The sequence below is a fragment of the Euleptes europaea genome, chromosome 1 (genome assembly GCF_029931775.1).
Source record: "Euleptes europaea isolate rEulEur1 chromosome 1, rEulEur1.hap1, whole genome shotgun sequence".
Taxonomy (NCBI): Eukaryota; Metazoa; Chordata; class Lepidosauria; order Squamata; family Sphaerodactylidae; genus Euleptes; species Euleptes europaea.
Window position 1 is genome coordinate 93433150 of NC_079312.1, and position 16087 is coordinate 93449236.

At 42.1% G+C, this 16087-nt stretch overlaps 1 protein-coding gene across 1 annotated transcript in view; it reads right to left on the reverse strand.

The window, feature by feature from the left end:
• JADE2 (jade family PHD finger 2) overlaps positions 1 to 16087 on the reverse strand; it is a 184862-nt gene that overhangs the window by 140437 nt on the left and 28338 nt on the right. The window lies entirely within an intron of this gene.

The window sequence follows — 16087 nt, forward strand, 5'->3', positions numbered from 1 at the left end:
TCAACCAGGTGCCTTGAGGCTTCTTTTTCTCTCTCCTTCAAAAAGAACTGGATACTATAATATCATCTCAAAAAGTGCAGAAAGAGAAAAGGGGTGGTGGTGGCGTTTTGAGGAAAAGGGGGAAATGATAAGCAAAATGATGACATATGTCCTTGCTCACATGTACACAGCCTGCAGCCGCACAGATTCTCGGTGACCCATGAAATGGCTACACCAAGGTCTGCACTGAGTTGCACTGTTACTACTGTAACCCTATGAATGCTGACTGAGCTCATCTCCCCCTTCCCAATTTGCTTCTGGACATTCCCTAATATATACTGTGAGGGGGAAAGAAATAACTCTCAGACAACAGCAGAATACATATCCTGCTAAATAAAGCTTTTCTACCAGGAAAGAGCCCGAGAACCGTGATTTGACTACAGCAAGCCAGCCTCTCAAGGAATAAAGGGCCATTTGTCAATGAAAATGGATGTGTTCTCCTTCCTGTTATTATTTGGAAAAAAATAATCTGCAAAACCAGCAATAATAGCCAGACAGCACCTAGCTCCAATCGGTCTATCTCTGGTGACTTCTCTGTCACCTTATGCGAGGAGGGAGATGGATCAGGTGTTTTCTTCAGACGCTGTTTAATTTGTTTTTAGTGTTTAGTCTCAACAACCTAACTACTGCTCAGGGCACACTGTGATAAATGATTCAAAGGCAGTTTTATACTTCCAAAACAAAGCTAAAATGTTCCAGAAGGTATTCTGGAAATCACAGGAAGGGGGGAATATTTAACCCTGGCAGAGACCCAATATTTAGGTCAGCTCGTTTACTCCTTGAAGCTTCATCTGATAACGCAATTAAAGCTGAAGGGCAACATAAGCAGCCTTTTCTATAAATGGCATGGCCCTTCTTTTGTACACCAGCACTACTTTCTGACTACTACATTTGTCTGGACAAGGTTTCCAACCACATCTAAACAAAGCAAAAGATGAACAGCCCCGACAGTCAGGATGCATCTTCCAATAAAAACATAATTAACAGCCGACTCTTTATAAGTCTGGGCTCGACAAAGGTCAGCTTCCTTGAAGTCTCTATCTGCCAATATAACATAATTGTTAAAATGCCACAGTAGTATTTGATTATGCTGCTGGTGTGAAAAAATTAAAATGAGATTAAGATAAATGCTAATTAAACATGAGACAGGATCTGCAAAAGATGTCAAAACCCTTGCAGTTTTGCATATCTGGGTATCAGGCAATATGACAGCTATTTTTAAAAAGCCCAGCGCTAATCTAGGACCTTTTCTAAGACATAATGAACACTGTGGCCCTTTTAGAAATAAATTCCATGTGTTTGCTGTTCTCTGTCACTACATCAGGCTGAAGGCCGTTTTAAGTTACTCAATATTGCCAAGTGACTATCTCCTAAGGGGACAGAGCAAACATGATAAAGCAAAGCTTTTTACCCTGTCTACAAAGCTTCCACCAGATGCCTAGTCTGCTAAGTACTAAGTATCAATCAAGCACCATGACAATCTGCCCACGATGTACTGCACATGGCTTGATGACAGTATTCAAACTTTGCTTTTTTCCTCTTCATCTCCAGCAACTCTCAAGTGTTAAAACGCTTCATGATTTAAAGATAAAATAGCAAATGTGTTCATATGGAAGAAGAAAGGTAGGGAGTCATCAAAGATGGTACATTTTCATTTCTTCTACTGACCAAACAACAGCTTTGCCCAACCACAGCCTTGTGAATAGCAAGGGGCTGTGGCTGAGTGGTAGAGCATCTACTTGGCATGCAGAAGGTCCCAGGATCAATCCCCGGCATCTCCAGTTAAAGGGACTAGGCAAGTAGGTGATGTGAAAACCCTTTGCCTGAGACCCTGGGGAGCCGCTGCCGGTCTGAGCAGACAATACTGACTTTGACGGACCAAGGGTCTGATTCAGTATAAGGCAGCTTCACGCTTGTTCACATGTGTCTGTTAGTGAAGACAGCTTGAAAGGGAATTGTTTTGGTCCAGCAGTAACAGAATGAAGCTGTTACAGGATCAGCCTTGGTGAAACAAGTAGAAACTTTGCCTTCGATGTAATCAACTTCATCATGACATATAGGAAGAGTTAACAATGAGAAGAAGAAGAGTTTGTGTTTATATGCCTATTTTCTCTACCTTTCAAGGAGAATCAAACCAGCTTACAATCTTCTTCCCTTCCTCTCCCCACAACAGATACCCTGTTAGGTGGGTGGGGATGAGAGAATTGAAAGAGTGCTGTGACTAGCCAAATGTCACCCAGCAGGCTTCATGTGTAGGAGTGGGGAAACCAACCTGGTTCCCCGGATTAGAGTCCCCTGCTCATGTGGAGGAGTGGGGAATCAAACCCGGTTCTCCAGATTAAGAGTCCACCACTCTTAACCACTACACCACACTGGCTTTAGCTGAGCTCACTAAGGAGGAACATGTACACAGGCAGAAGAGAACCTGCCACTGGAACTTTGCTTGCTGTTTTTTATCAGTCCCCATTGACAGAGAGACGAGCCAGTTTAGTTTTTAAAATAGCTCATCTCTTATGCAGTGGGAAGATCTGCAGTGAAAAGTGGTGGCCAGTATGTTCAGCTGTTCTCCCATGCACATGGGGCTTGGGCAGGTGTGAGAGAAAAGATCTGGGAGTCATCAACATAAAAGTGGAAGAAGCAGCTGTGAGAATAAACAAGATCTAGAAAGAAATATGGCCTATGAGAAAAGCAGAGGATCAAACATCAAGTTCCTTGGGGTTCGTTCATCGACTGAAAGATTCAGGTAGCCAGAGAGGCAACGAAAAGGCAGTCAGAGGCCCAGGAGGCAAGAGAGGACAATCTCCAGGAAGTCTGAGGGATTAGAGAAGATATGAGTGATGGTTATCAAAAGTGGAAGCCAGGCTGAAGGCCCTTAGATTTGTCCAGAAAAAGTATTGGGGAACGTTTGAGAGCAACCTCACTGAAGTGTCATATCCTCTACAAATCTGCCTAATCCAACCTTAAGAAATCCTAACTGAAAACCACTTGCTGCAGATTAAAGGAACATAGGAAGGAAATGTTGAGACTAGCACCTTGGGGCAGCTACCCCCTTTCCCTTCTGCTTCAGCATCATGTAGCTAACTAGGCTCTTTTCAGTTTTGCTTTGGCCAAACAGCCCACAGAGATGCTACTAACAAAACTGAAATTGGTATAATGTTTCACCCACAGAATGACTATAATACACTGGCTAGCACCCTATGGCTCTGCTCAGAAAAGTTTTATGCCTTCCTGCAGCTTGAAGAATGTCCCTCCAAAGGAAAGGGAAGTGTTAATATCCCCGCCAGGAAAGAACTCTAGCCATGGTCCTGAAACCAACATAGATAGCTGAAGTACATTTCAGTTCTGGCTTCAGTTCTGCCAAAGCCAAGTTCTCAGCACCAACATCCTGACTTGCTTTGACCGTTCCCTTTGACAAATGACATGTTTATTTGCAGTGGACAAGTACAGAATTTGAAGCCAATCTCCTTAAATTTACTACAAATCAGAGCATCGCCTAGTAGCTGTAGGCTGGGCCTTGTCAGACTGTTCTGTGCTTGCCTGGGCACGTATACCGAACTGCGCACCACAAAAATGAAGCCATCTATCGAAGTAAATGGCAAGCTGCTAGCAGACTCTGTTTAATACATCAGTACTCAAGGACGACACCACAGATGGGAATCTCCAATGGTGTGAATCACCCAAACAGTTTTAATAGGGGATCAGGCGATAAATGCTAACTCAATCTAATCTGGCTGTCTGCTTGCATCATCCCATCTAAAGAAGCGTCTGAACTCCCGCCCAGTGAACCCCCTACAAAGGGGGAGATCTCAGTCACAGACCAAATGTCACCAGAGCTAAGCGTGCCTCTGTAATCGCTGTTATTGTTGCAGTAAAGTGCTTTCCCTCCTCGCCCTCCCCACCATCTGGAGCCCTTTCGGCAGAGGGTGGGCTGAAGGGAGGCCATGAATGAAGAGCAGCCTGCCTAATTGATGGTCAGCTACCTGACAGTTCGCTCCATTCACCCTCTCCCAGCGTTTCCTCCCTCTTCTGTGCTCGCAGGCATACAAGCGGGAAGATCAAGCATTAAAAATCAATCACTCTGGGGTTCTTTCCGTAGCAGCAGGTGGACCCATCTCCTTCTTGACATATGCCTCGGTGAGAAGGGGGTCTTTTGTTTTTCAAGGGAGCTCAGCTCCTTACCATAAAAATGAAATATGTTTTTGTTTCGCTTCCAGCTGCTACCTGCAGCCATTTATTTCATTCATTCTTAAGGCACAAGGATGGCTTGGCGGGGGTTGTACAGCTCCTCTGTATTTAAACACAAGCTCACCTGCTGCAGCCGTCAGAGACATCTCCCCCCCCCCCAAAAAAAGCTTACGGTGTGAGACTTTGATTATCCGCTAAGACAGGGTAAACACTGCAAATGATTCACAACGTCTCAAATTGAAACATGCAGTAAAGGTAAAGGTAAAGGTCCCCTGTGCAAGCACCGGGTCATTCCTGACCCATGGGGTGATGTCACATCCTGACATTTCCAAGGCAGACTTTGTTTGCGGGGTGGTTTGCCAGTGCCTTCCCCATGCAGTATTGCATGGGGAAACATGCAGTATTGGCAGTTTATAGAACCTCAAGAAGGTTCTAGCATCAAGAATGAATGTTTGGGACATTTTCTCACCAGACTCTCCACGCAGAAGACAAGCTTGTGTGTTCCTTCACTAAATCTTTCCTCCCCCCACCCCCCTTCTGGCCTTTCAAACAAGGACTGGGATAGAAGATTAGTCCTAATTTTATGCCAAAGAAGTATGATTGCATCTATTTCCCTGAAGATGATAAGGCAAGCTGCAGCATGGATTTGCAATATTACCGCCTCACTTGTTTAGTCCCCGTCTGAAAAGATAAGCCTCCACATTCAAAGGCAAGCAACTGTGCCAACACTGTATCATGAGGACGCTGCACAGACCTAGAAATGCACAAATTATGAACTATCAAAGCAGAACATTTAAGGAGTGATAGCATGATAGCATGCTGCAGATATCCTTTTTTAAACAAACAAACAAAAAGATTAGTTTTGTGGAAAGCTACCAACAGCTAATATACTCTAACTGTAATCTGAACGTTTTCCCCCTTTTGTTTTGAATTATCTGGGATTAGGGTCTGGGAAAAGTCTCAATTATTCTACTCAAATTCTTCTGAATTATTTATAGAAGCTAAATAAAGAATAAATTGGGCACTGATGAACTGAAGACCTGGTGGTGGAAGGAAAGTTGCATACTGGAAAACAAGCAATTTTCTCTCAATAGGACTGTTTATTATTTTCTTCCTTCTGCAGAAATTGACAAATTATCTTTAAAGGTCTGCTGCTTAGCAACACCAGTTCCACTGATCTGCTCAGAAGATGTTAATTGCTTCTCCAAACAATGAGAACTGTTTAAAGGGATACACATCTAATTTAGCATTGAGAGAAATTGGTCAGGGGAAAAATACAATAGACTGAGACTGTAACATGCAGACTCTTATTTGAGTCTATTGTATTTTTCCCCTGACCAATTTCTCTGCTCTCTGTACTCCTTGTATTTCACTGATCGGTGGAAGAAAGCAATGACTATTTAAATGTGTAATTAGCTGAGTATACCCTGATCAGCAACCTGCTTTAGGGATCTTTTTTGTTTGGCCTTCTCTCAATCAGTGGGCAAGATAGGATCTATACAAGTCAAGCTCATGTTAACACAAGATGCCCCAACTAAAATGTGTGATGCACAGACTGAGATCATGTCCTTTTGCCTTCATCTAGAGAAAAAATCAAAAGTGTGAGAAGGAAGGAACCTATTTTTTTTTTAAACTTACGAATACAAATATTTATGGCAATCTTTTTAGGTATTCAAAACCCAAAGCAGCTTACAGTAAAACAAAATGTTAAAATCACAAGTAATTCATTGAAGCCACCAGCAAGTAAAACAAATACTAACCCACTAAAGCAGCAACTGCATCCAAAAACAAAAGCCACGCAATACCTTTTATCAAGAACAATCCAAATGAGCCAAAACAGTGTGCAAGTTATTGAGTTCTCCAGAGCTCTTCATCAGGCCGGGTCAAGGGGGCGTGGCTAAGTACCATCAAAAGCAATGCAGCTTGTTTGCCTTGACAAACATGTTTCCTGTGATCTCCATGGGGCTTGAGTACAACTAATTTGGCCTGGATCAGGACCTCTGTGGATACGGATAGTTAAATTACTCGCCGGCTGCTTACGGGCCTCTGACAAGGCTCATGTTCTTCCACTAAATTGCTTTCTGTAATCACCTTGGGGCTCTTCTCCCCTAGCTGTTTATGAAAGGAGAGCTCATTCACTCAAGAGAATGCTTCCAGCTCGCAGAGAACCTATGGCAAACATCTGCATCCACCAAAGCAGGTCAGCATCCTTGCACTGGGAAGCTCATGCAGTGCTGCTGGTGGCAGACTGGCAATCTTTCCTTCTGAGTTATTGGTTCTGCCTCAGCTCCTGCTTTAACATGATAAATATTGTCATTAAAAATCAGCCCAATGAAAATATATGTCATTCCCACTCCTCTGACTCCCAAGACTGGCAGAGGCTGAATCGAATCATGTGTTTCACATGTGCTGTTTGCAAGGTCCTTATTTACTGTCTACTCAAGAAAGTGGGTTGATATCTGTGGCGCAGAGTGGTAAGCTGCGGTACTGCAGCCCAAGCTCTGCTCACAACCTGAGTTCGATCCCGACGGAAGTTGGTTTCAGGTAGCCGGCTCAAGGTTGACTCAGCCTTCCATCCTTCCGAGGTCGGTAAAATGAGTACCCAGCTTGCTGGGGGTAAAGGGAAGATGACTGGAGAAGGGACTGGCAAACCATCCCGTAAACAAAATCTGCCTAGTAAACATCGGGCTATGACATCACCCCATGGGTCAGGAATGACCCGGTGCTTGCACAGGGGACATTTACCTTTTACAAGAAAGTGGGTTGATATCCTTTTTAAACACATCTAAAGAATTAAAATCCTTGAATCAATATGAAGCAATAGCCACATATATTAGCCAAGGCCATTAAAAAGAGAGGAGGAACCCTACCAGCTCATGTATTTGCTGTATTGCTAGAGAACCCAAATTACCAATCACATCCTTCAATTCCAAGAAAGAATAATCTGATTGGACGAATAAATAAAAAGGAGAAAAGCTAAATTTGTTATTGAATGGAATCAACCAACCGCCACTAATTTCTACCATATCCCTAAAAATGCAAGGATCACACATGTGCTGTGCCCGTGACGGACAGGCCACAGAGTGAATGGATCATGAATTTGCCATCTGGCTTTTAAAGCTGTTTAGTGACATTGGTGGAATAGCTGAGGAACAATATTTCCAAAGTTATATTTGTTTCAGAGCAGACAGAGCCTATCTCCTCTCGTAGCGGCTCTGCCACAAGCAGAGGTTACGAAAAACAAGCATGGGACAGCTGGACGTAGCTGCCTTTGTTATACCTTCACTTTGGTCCAAAGGGCAGGAAGTTTCTTTCTGATGACTGAGCAAGGGAACAGGAGCCCCCTTGCAACACCAGGAGTCTTAAAGCCCAATCCTATGCTGCATGAGCCACGGGATCAGGCTTATGCAACCAAATGACATGCATGGTTACTCAAAGGTAAACTCCTCTGAATTGAACAGGACTAACCCCAAGATGGTTGCTGCTCTGATGGATTTTATCCCAGCATAACTACTTAGTCCCATGGCCGTTCACCAGGCCATTCACTGTGGCGTTGTAAGCCAGTCGTAGACCACAAACTGCCTGGGGAGAGACTGTTTCCATCACACACACAGCTGCTATCACCTGTTCTGTTCTTCCCCTCCAGGCCTTGGAAGCCTAAAGGGAAGCCACATCCTGGAAGTGCTTGGGGACATATTGTTTCCCCTGAGGACAGAGATTCTACCATTGCTCTGCGCCTCCCTTGCCCTGAAGCTGACAGGTAAATCTGTTCTGATGGTTTATTATTATTATTATTTTGCTTGTACTGTAAGCTGTTTGGAGTCCACATTGAATTGAGAAAAGCGGGATAAAGGGATCCAAATAAATAAACATCAATACAAGAAAAAAGTAGCAAGGTAGCAAAGACAGCCATTCCCACAGCATCCGTATTAACTCCCATCTCTACACATCAGTCACAATTTGCTCCCAATGACATCCCACATTAACCTGCTAGCACTACTAGAAATCAATCAGCTTCCCACTTAAATTTTATGGCAGAGGTCATGCTGGTTCTACCACTCCAGTAGTAAGCATGGGAGAGTCAGAAGAACACTGAGCTGTTGAGACCCATATACACAATGATCCTTCCTGGTACTCCATCAGAGACACTATAGGCAAGATGCAGAGCTGAGGCCTTGATGGGGCTGTGGAAATCCCAGAGCCCTTCGCAATGTTAATTTGCCCACTGTGAGGGCAGACCGAAATGAGTCAAAATTGTGGGAAGGGGTCATCTGCCAACCCTCATTAAAAAAATATTCACTACTTTTTATTGAATAGTATCATTAGTAGAATACATTCTGAGAGCATAACAAATGAAGTAGGCCAGAAAATATGCCAAAAATATATAGTGAATTATTTAAGTATATGGTGACAGCAGCAAGAGTGGAGTATTCAAGAAAGTGGAAAGCAGAAGACTACCCAGATGTAACTGAAATGGACAAATAAAGTCACACAATATACAACTATGGCTAAGTTAACGTCTTTAGTGAATAGATCAACCTCTGATTTTTATGAAAAGTTGTAAGTATTTCTTGAATATATAGATAAAAATAATAGACCATGAAAATTTAAGAAATACACCATTGAATATGCAATTATATTATTCAAAGGTATAACAGAATAGAAGTTATAGAGTTCCATTATAACGTAAGAATCTGATGAATCTGTTACTGTTTGTATGTCTGTATGTTTTGTAATATTTGGTTGAAAAATAAATGTTTTTAATAAACAACAAATGAAGTAGGCAACTTTTATGTTCCTGCAAGGCCCCTCTGCTTGAAAAGGACACCGATGATGCTTTCAGCATCAGTGCATCCCCATGTCAAGTACAGCTCTTCTTGTTAGATGCTAACAAAATATGCACTTGGAACAGCAGAGGTGCCCAGCTAATACACAAAGATGGCAACATCACAGAGGAATGGCTAACTGGTCGTTTACTGATGCGGGGCCTTGCTTGTAGTCTGCAGGGTATTTAGCCCTGCAGGCATTCAGTGGCTGTCTGGTTCCCTGCAAAGAGAAAAAAAGAGAGAGATGAGGCTGATAATGAATAAAGGAGGGCAGCGGCTTTAGTTATATACAATGAAGATGCTCATTAGGGGTGGATAAGTGCAAGGGACCACGACTAGGTGCTCTTCCATCCCACGTGCTTCCCACTTCCTATTAGTAGTCCCTCTATGCTCAGGTATGGAGATTCGCTTATGTGGAATAATATCCTCATGGAGACAAACTTACCCATCTGCTGAAGGGAGTTGCATTGGAACTCTGTCTCCTAGTTCTGTTTGATTTGTTCCATGAATAGCTCTTATCCTGCAGGGAAAAATTACTCGTGTTTGGCCAGCAGTGGCAACAGATGCAGAGGAATAGTTGGTGGTCATTAACAAAAGTGGCCATGCTCTCCAATGTCATCATCAATGTATGACAAGATACCACCAGGGGAGAGTGGGGATATGTTTAAGGGTCCCTTTTCTGCAGAGTCCAAGCTTACCTTGAGTCTTCTGTGCATGAATTTTTGATGTAACCTGTTGAATAATGAAGGATTATTAAACCAGTATAGTTCCCCTTAATAGTGTGTGTGTATAAATACTTTGTGTTTGAACTCTGCATACCCATCCCTTTTTGTAGAGGACTAAAGATGCCCAGAAGTCCCCCCACCCAAGTGATCCATCCCATCCTTCCTCACCTGGTCAGGATGTCTTGTCTTTGCAGCCCCAGCTGCAACAGTGGAGTTACGGTTCCTGGTGTCTGTATTTGAAATCCATAGGGGTACCTGTAAGAGGTTCTGAAAACACCATTGTAATTCATCTAACTTTTATTAGGGGGGGGTTGTTCTCCATGACTGTGGGTATCTGTTTCCACAAAGACCACCCTTTCACCAAAGCAACTCATCACCAATGTTCCCTCATGTGTTTTTTTTTTTGTTCTCAAGAAAGACATAAGTGACCTGGTACAGATTCACATGACCTATTTAATGTGTGAGCTGAATTCTTTGCTAGGCTTGATACATTCTTTGTTCTGTGTGGCACTTGGCTACTGAATTTAACTGCTATCTGTTCTCTAATGTAGCTGAACAGTGGTGGAAGCAGAGCAGTAGTCCTGGGCTCTCCACTAGTAACAGATATTGTACTGCTGTTTCTCTGTGTTTATGCTGACAGGGAAGCTGGGAAAATAAGATCCCGTCTAAGCTGGCCATTCCTCCTCACCTTCCCTACAACACCAATCATATAAGTACCTTACAAAGGTGTAGCCATGCTGGTATAATAGTTACAGTGACTTAACAGTGACACCACTGTGATATAATACAATAGAGACACCACAGTGAAATCACAATTAGAGAGTTACAGTGGCATAAATAATCTGGTCCTTGTCCAGTCAGCATAACTGAAAGACAGGACTGCACCATAATTGGATACGAGCCAACAGAATTTCTAGGGAAGTATTTGTTCCAATGAAAAACTTGGCACACACATTTTAAAAGTTTCTAAACTTGTAACCTATACATTTAATGGCTAATTGTTATTTGTCAGTGGCATATGGCAATAGTGTGGAAACCATACAATGCTGGCTACCCATCTGCCAACTCACTTGATGTTGCATGGCATTAATGTGGGGCAGCTGCCATGTGAAGATGTCTCAAGTGGGTCATAACATGTGAACCAACTCCAAGTAGTTGCCCTACCAACAGTGTGTCACTGAATCATCTACTAGCACTAAAAAATCTTTCACATTTCACTATTAATAATTCCCTTTTATATGAAGCTGCTAACCATTAATGTTATCCCCTCTCAGAAAATCAAAGCAAATAACCGGTGAATTCATTTGTCTCTGATAAGAACATAAGAAAGGCCCTGCCGGATCAGACCAAGGCCCATCAAGTCCAGCAGTCTGTTCACCCAGTGGCCAAACCACTAAGTTTGATACTAAGTTACTAAGATCTAAGTTAGCCGGTCATGCTACCAACTATTCTTGATACACAGCCTTCAACCACATTGTTATTTCATGAATTTCTGGGCTTTGACTACTGCTAGTATATAAGTATTGTGTAATATGAAAATTTTATCAGTTTTAGACTTTTCCCATAATGGAACAGTCTAACATTGATGTAGGCTGTGTAGTGGTTGCACTAAGAACGTTCATTAATGTGTTGGAGCACATAATTTACCATGTTGGAAAATGATTAGAATTGGTTTTAAGGCAATGATCTCTGGTGGACTCGCACTGAAGGCACTGGGATTACTCTGAGTAAATGCCCACACTAACACCCTAATCTGAAACGTCTGCCCACTTCAGCCTGAAACATCTCCTCTGATTATTTAACCTCAAAACCAATATGATATCCCCCAGAAAAAGCAAAACATTTTTTAAGAAGCCTACATCTACACATGATTTGCAGTCCAAAATGGACATCCACTAGAACTGCAATGCATACTGGAACAAGCTGGCCTACCCCATTACAGCGCAGTCTAATAAAATGGAAGCAAGATCAAATATAGTCTTGAAAGGCAGTGTAATTGTCCCACCACTCTTTGATTTATCACTTTAGTCATTCCCTTAATGCATCTGCGATTCAACTTTGTTACCCTTGTGACACATTAGAAGAAGAAACACCCAGGAATGATGTGTTGTCAGAACTCTTGTCGACAGTTTTAATTCCCTAGTTCCCACAATGTACAGATTCTTATAGTGTAAGGACAAAACTACTTCAGATACATGTCTCTCATCACTTGAAATTTTTCTCTTTTTTTCTCTTTCCATCAGTCACCTTTTGAAAACTCTCCGCTGGCTTTTCTGTGAATTCTTTATATTGATTTCAAGGCTCATTTACTCACCCACAAAAACCCTTAAATAAAGTGACCTAGCCAGTTTCATGAGCATTCAACTGCCACTTTAAACCCTCTGTCAAGAACCATGCTTTTTAAAAACAGCTGCAAAGTAGAAAAGCTGGAATGCCTAGTTTGTCATCAGAAAACCCTGATTCTCTATCCCCTTTGGGTATCTAGATTGCTGGTATGAAATCTGCTGCTGGCTGAAATCTAAGGCTTTTTGGTTCTATCAATCTTTAATTCTTTAGTTGAGTTTTAAAGTGCTTTTTAGGCAAATTGTCATAAACTTGCTTGCTTGAGTAGTATATTTCAATGGCAGAACTATGTTCTGTTCAAAGCTCAGTATATTTTGACAAGGAATAGAGGTGTGGATTTTTGCAGGCCAACAAAAGCAGCAAGATGGACTTGGCGCCTTTGGATTAATTTGGCTTTTATCCCAGGACTCTGTACTTGGATTTAACAGGGATGTGGACTAATCTGTTAAGCACCTAAACCCCATTTGTGCGTGAATCTGAGAACCTGGCCCATTGTGAACCATTGTTTGAAGACCTGTGGTAGAAAGAAACCACCTAACACAAGCCAGTGAGTAGTAATTTTTCTGTTCATTGACTAAAATTCATCTCCCACTTTTGCTATTTACTGTGAGTCTTCATTTAGAGCAATACTAAACAGGCCTATGTAGAATCTTCGTCAATTCTGTTCAATGAAGCTTACTCCCAAGAAAGTGGGAGTGTTCTTAAGATGGTCCTGTAAATCTCCCTGTGACAGACAGGAGGCTGTCCTGCCCCTGAAGGGAAAATCAGCCAGTCAGATGAGGCCATAGGAGTGCTGCTCCAGCACCCAGTCACCTTCGAGAAGGGGGATGAAATGTTGGAGGGAACACAGCAGAAGAGGGAATTGAGTTCTCCCTGAGACAGAGAAGGCAGCTCAGGTCTGGCTCCGGAAAAAGAGCAGACAGAGCGAAGGGCAGCTCTGCCTGAAAGGAATGGCAGTGCTGTTGAGCTCAATCTCTGGCAGAGAAGAGAGTGCTCTGTTGTTAGGCCTATCTCTGGTGAGGAGCTGATCTTGTTCAATTTAGTCTGACTCTCTGAAGAAAGGGCAGGCTGGTGTGGGTGGAATCCTGTGTATGAGAGAGGATCCAACCTAGTGGCTAGTCAATAAAAGCCTGTTTGTGCCTGAAAGCATTGCAGAAAAGTTTAACTACTCTCTGAAGTCATACCCAGTTTAAATTTTTGTGCCTCAGCCAGGTTTCTACTTTGTCTGCCGGAAGACCTGTGCTAATGGTTTGTTCCTTTATAAACCAACCTGTAAATAAACAAATCTTCTTAGTTGTTTATACAGGCATTGAATCTGTTTAGCCAATAATATGGAGACCGATGGAGAGATACAGAAAAACTGTTGTTTCATGAGTAGATGCTCTTGACTGGGCACTCTTAGTATTGGCCACCAACCAGATTCTACATAAGAGGGACAGAGACAAGAAACAGTGATGTACTTTGCAACTTCTCCCAGTTTTTGACCTGGAAGTGCTGGACTTTCTAATACATCTTTATGTAGCCAAGAGGAATATATATTATCTTACCAAAAGGAAGCCACCACAGCAAGGCTTTTCAACTATGTATCATATTTCTATCCTGCCCTTTTTTCAACAGAGCTCAAGGCCACATACATAAGAACATAAGAAAAGACATGTTGGATCAGACCAAGGCCCATCAAGTCCAGCAGTCTGTTCACACAGTGGCCAACCAGCTGCCTGTGTTCCACAGCACCTAATATAATAGGCATGCTCCTCTGATCCAGGAGATAATAGAAATGCATCATGTATTCATTTTGACTACTCTCTCCATACCATGCATAATTTTATAGACCTCTATCATGTCTCCCCTTAACCACCTTCTTTCCAAGCTAAACAGCCTCCCCTCCTCCATTTTATCCTCACAGTAATATGTTGTGAGGTAGGTTAAGTACAGAGAGAGAGAAAGAGAATATGATTGACTCAATTTCATTCAATTGTTGAGTAGGAATCTGAACTCAGATTCCCCATTCTAGTCCAACATTCTAATCACTACACTGCACCAACTCAAAGAACATACCTATCCCATAACATGTGCAGATCACAGCCAAAATTGTATGACTACTCTACATTCCCATCTTCATATACAGTGGCCACCTCAGTCAACGGGAATGAACCTCATACTTATAAAGTCATTTTACCTCTTAAAGCTGAAACATATGATGAACCAAGAAGCAAAAAAATATTCTAGCCTGATGCTGAACCGCAAAACAGAATTAGGAAGAAATCTGAAACCAGCACCAACAAATGAATTGTTGCAGGATGTCCTGACAATGCTGAAAAATGACCTCAATATTTACAAAGGGCTCAATGTTTTCTATGCAAAGAAGCTTGTTTTTCCAGTTGCACAGTGAATGTGCATAGCTAATCCCCTGCCATGCAGTCTTTCATAATAAGAATCACCCTTGACTTTCTTAATGATTGCACAGGTCTAGTGCCTTTGATTCCTTATCTTTGTATCTTATGCTACCACAGCAGATACTCGAACAGTTTTGGAAGGCACAGTCAAAAGATCATTCAAAAACAAAAAAAAGTGCTTCCATACAAGGGGGTTTCACCTTGCAATACTAAAAAGTAATTGATTCAAGAGGGTCTAAGCCACAAAATTTTGATTGCAAGGCTTCCAGAGTTCAAGTCAGTTTGAGAGATGACAGCTTATCTCAGTTTATTCAAAAGATGATGGAGCGTATCAGCTGATAAACTGGACTACAACTCAGGAAATCTCCAATTCAATCGCACCTCCGCTATGAACTTATCAGGAGGCCTAAGGAAAGCCACTCTCTCTCAGCCCCACATATGGGAATGTTAACCTCCTTTAACAGGATTTTATGATACCACAACAATGAACAAGACTCTATGATCCATGAGCCCTGCTTACCACCTCACTCCTCCTGTGCTAACCTCTTGCACTCTCTAAATGTTGCCCTTGGAACTCCAAGGGTTGCAACCTGGAGGTCTGCAGTAGGAAGGGGAGAATCAGAGAAAATTAGCCTCCTCCACCAGTAGAAGTACCCTTGCACTGGGGAAACAGGCTATAGGATTCAAACTGTTGTATGTATAGCATACTAAATGCTAACAGTTATTATAAGATTATGGAAAAAACTCTTTAAATTCAAATTTCAGTCTTTACATTATAACCAACACTGTCCAGTGCAAATATAAGGTTTCTTTTGGAGCCTGTAATATTCTCTATATGTTTCTGATATACTTCTGTATCAGCTTCCACATATACAGATAGATGGTGGTTAAAAATTAAGTACATTAAAGGCACCTGTTAATATCTTTTTTACCATACAGCATTAACAGACAGTTCTTTCCATGTGCCTACAAAATGTGCATTTTCAATCTATAGTATAATAAAAACTGGTCTGTGTTTTCTTCTTGTACAAAGGTATCAGAACTGAAATACTGTACCTTGAAAGGAAGCAGCATTTACCAAAGCAACACAGAATGACATCTGAGGCATCCAAAGATAATTTCCAACCTGAGACATCATTTGAAAGAGCCAGTGCATTTCCTCTTCAGCTTGTGATTCACCTTATTGCTCAGGAGTCTGGTTCTTGTGTTGAGTGTTTAGCCAGCCCTCCTTTGAAATGAACTGAGGACCTAGGACAGCAACTAGACAGCTTCAACAATGGACGGAGCTCAATTACTCCCAGCGGATGTTTGGAGGGCACATGAGAAAGCAGCATTGCTTAAACTAAGCTAGTCTCAATTTTGTTAAGTACCCGGACGGAAGAACCTTCTGTGGACCCTGAGTATACCATCATAGTGAAAGAAAGGCAAGATATGTAAAATAAATAAAATGGGCTCTTAAGTACTGTTACAGTTCCTTATACTGGATCTAGTCCTACTAGCTGTTAATATCTTAGAGATGGCCTAGTGGTCAGCTTTGGCATGCCTTCTGCCACTTCAGACAGGAGTTCATTAG